Below are 3,815 nucleotides of genomic sequence, written 5' to 3'. Positions count from 1 at the left end.
AAGCTTAGAGTGGATGTTCATACCTTCAAACAAAAAGATGGTGAATCCCTCTATGAAGCTTGGGAAAGATACAAGCAGATGACCAAAAGATGTCCTTCTGACATGTTTTCAGAATGGACCATGATAGATATATTCTATTATAATCTATCTGAGTTCTCTAAGATGTCATTGGACTATTCTGCAGGTAGATCCATTCACCTAAAGAAAACGCCTGCAAGAGGCTCAAGAACTTATTGAAATGGTTGCAAACAACCAATTCATGTACACTTCTGAGAGGAATTCCTTGAATAATAGGACATCTCAGAGGAAGGAAATTCTTGAAATTGATGCTCTGAATGCCATATTGGCTCAGAACAAAATGTTGACTCAGCAAGTCAACATGATTTCTCAAAGTCTGAATGGATGGCAAAATGCATCCAACAGTACTAAAGAGGCACCTTCAGAAGAAGAAGCTTATGATCCTGAGAACCTTGCAATGGCAGAGGTAAATTACATGGGTGAACCTTATGGAAACACCTATATTTCTTCATGGAGAAATCATCCAAATTTCTCATGTAAGGATCAACAAAAGCCTCAACAAGGCTTTAATAATGGTGGAAGAAATAGGCTCAGCAATATCAAGCCTTACCCATCATCTTCTCAGCAATAGACAGAGAATTATGAACAGAGTACCTCTAACTTAGCAAATTTGGTCTCTGATCTGTCTAAGGCCACTTTAAGTTTCATGAGTGAAACAAGGCCCTCCATTAGAAATATGGAGGCACAAGTGGGCCAGCTGAGTAAGAAAATAACTGAAACTCCTCCTAGTACTCTCCCAAGCAATACAGAAGAGAATCCAAAGAGAGAGTGCTAGGCCATTGATATAATCAACATGGCCGAACCTAGAGAGGAAGGAGAGGACGTGAATCTCAATTAGGAATACCTCATAGGACGTCTCTCAAGCAAGAAGGAGTTCCCTATTGAGGACCCAAGGGAATCTGAGGCTCATACAGAGACCATAGAGATTCCATTAAACCTCCTTCTGCCATTCATGAGCTCAAAAGAATATTCTTTCTCTGAGGAGGATGAAGATGTAACTGGAGAGCAAGTTGCTCAATATCTAGGAGCTTTCATGAAACTAAATGCCAAGTTATTTGGTAATGAGACTTGGGAAGGTGAACCTCCCTTGCTCATTAGTAAACTAGATACCTGGGTTCAGCAAACTTTACCTCAAAAGAAACAAGATCCTGGTGAATTCTTAATACCCTGTACCATAGGCACCATAACCTTTGAAAAAGCTTTGTGTGACCTGGGGTCAGGCATCAATCTTATGCCACTCTCTGTAATGGAGAAGCTGGGGATCATTGAGGTACAGCTTGCCTTATTCTCATTACAAATGGCAGACAAGTCAGTAAGACAAGCTTATGGATTGGTAGAGGACGTGTTGGTAAAGGTTGAAGGCCTTTACATCCCTACTGATTTCATAATCTTAGACACTAGGAAGGAGGAGGATGAATGCATCATCCTTGAAAGAGATTTCCTAGCCACAGCAGGAGCTGTGATAGATGTTAATAGACGAGAATTAGTCCTTCAATTGAATGGGGACTACCTTGTGTTTAAGACTCAAGGATCTTCTTCTTTAACAATAGAGAGGAAGCATGAAAAGCTTCTCTTAGTACAGAGTCAAACAAAGCCCCCACAATCAAACTCTAAGTTTGGTATTGAGAAGGCTCGGCCAAACTCTAAGTTTGGTGTTGAATCCCACATCCAAACTCTAAGTTTGGTATTGGGAGTCTACAACATTGACCTGATCACCTGTGTGGCTCCATGAGAGCTCACTGTCAAGCTATTGACATTAAAGAAACGCTTATAGGGAGGCAACCCAATTTTTATTATCTAATTTTATTTTATTTTCATTGTTCTTTTATGTTTTATTAGGTTTATGATCATGTGGAGTCACGAAAAAAAATATTAAAATTAAAAATAGAATCATTAACAGCAGAAGAAAAATCACACCTTGGAGGAAGGACTTACTGGCGTTTAAACGCAAGTAAGGAGCATCTAGTTGGCGTTCAATGCCAGAGCAAAGCATGGATCTGGCGTTGAATGCCAGAAACAAGCAACATCCTGGCGTTTAAATGCCAGGAATGCACCCTGAGGAGAGCTGGCGCTGAACGCCAGAAACAAGCATGGAATTGGCGTTCAACACCAGAAACATGCTGCACATGGGCGTTGAACGCCAAGAACATGCATCACTCGGCGTTTAAATGCCAGAATTGCATGCAAAGGCATTTTACATGCCTAATTGGTACAGGGATGTAAATCCTTGACACCTCAAGATCTGTGGACCCCACAGGATTATCTCAGGATCTATGGAACCCACAGGATCTCCACCTACCATATTCTCCCCTCTTCTCAACATTCATCCTCTCTTTCCAATAAACACTCTTCCCCAAAACCCTTCACCAATCACCTCAATCTCTCTTCCCAATTACCCCGTTCACCACTCATATCCATCCATTCTTCCCCATAAACCCCACCTACCTTCAAAATTCAAAATTTCTTTCCCACCCAAACCCACCCTAAATTGCTGAACCTACTCCCTCTCCCCTCACTATATAAACCCCTCTATTCTCTTTAAATTTCACATAACACAACTCCCTCTCCTATACCTTGGCCGAATACACCTTTCTCCACTCTCCTCCATATTTTCTCTTCTTCTTCTTCTTTTCTTTCTTCTCTTGCTCGAGGGCGAGCAATATTCTAAGTTTGGTGTGATAAAAGCATAAGCTTTTTGTTTTTCCATTACCATTGATGGCACCTAAGGCCGGAGAAACCTCTAGAAAAGGGAAAGGGAAGACAAAAGCTTCTACCTCTGAGTCATGGGAGATAGAAAGGTTCATCTCCAAAGCCCATCAAGACCACTTCTATGATGTTGTGGCCAAGAAGAAGGTGATCCCTGAGGTCCCTTTCAAGCTCAAGAAAAATGAGTTTTCGGAGATGCGACATGAGATCCAAAGAAGGGTGGAACACTTCTCTAGAAGATTTGAGTTACAATATGGATCAATTAAGGGTGGAACATCAAGAGCACTCCATCATTCTCCATGAAATTAGAGAAGATCAAAGAGGAATGAGGGAGGAGCAACAAAGGCAAGGAAGAGACATAGAAGAACTCATGGACATCATTGGTTCTTCAAGAAGAAAGCGTCACCATCACTAAGGTGGATTCATTCCTTGTTCTTATTTTTCTATTTTTCGATTTTTTTTATGCTTATTATGTCATCTATGTTGTGTCTTTGTTACATGATCATTAGTATTTAGTAACTATGTCTTAAGGCTATAAATAATTCCATAAATCCTTCACCTCTCTTAAATGAAAAATGTTTTTAAAACAAAAGAACAAGAAGTACATGAATTTCGAAATTATCCTTGAATTTAGTTTAATTATATTGATGTGGTGACAATACTTTGTGCTTTCTGAATGAATGCTTGAACAGTGCATAATTTTGATCTTGATGTTTATGAATGTTAAAATTGTTGGCTCTTGAAAGAATGATGAACAAAGAGAATGTTATTGACAATCTGAAAAAGCAAAAGCTTGCGAAAAAAATTTGGTGAAAAAAATAGGAAGAAAAAGAAAAAGCAAGCAGAAAAAGCCAATAGCCCTTAAAACCAAAAGGCAATGGTAAAAAGGATCCAAGGCTTTGAGCATCAATGGATAGGAAGGCTGGTGCACGAAATTGTGATCAATACTTTTCACAACTCAAATAATCCCCGGTGATGAAACCAAAAACTTGGTGTTCAATACCATGGCATAAACACAACTTCGCACAACT

General features: G+C 39.7%; 1 non-coding gene across 1 annotated transcript; it reads right to left on the bottom strand.

Moving 5' to 3' along the window:
* Positions 1–104, bottom strand: LOC127746031 (small nucleolar RNA R71). The gene has a single exon (XR_008007652.1). It is a non-coding gene; the product is annotated as a small nucleolar RNA R71 (small nucleolar RNA).
* Positions 105–3,815: the final 3,711 nt, after the last annotated feature.

This window comes from Arachis duranensis, chromosome 3 (genome assembly GCF_000817695.3).
Source record: "Arachis duranensis cultivar V14167 chromosome 3, aradu.V14167.gnm2.J7QH, whole genome shotgun sequence".
Lineage (NCBI taxonomy): Eukaryota > Viridiplantae > Streptophyta > Magnoliopsida > Fabales > Fabaceae > Arachis > Arachis duranensis.
Note: the sequence above shows the minus strand (reverse complement) of the source record. Positions and strands in the feature narration are given on the sequence as shown.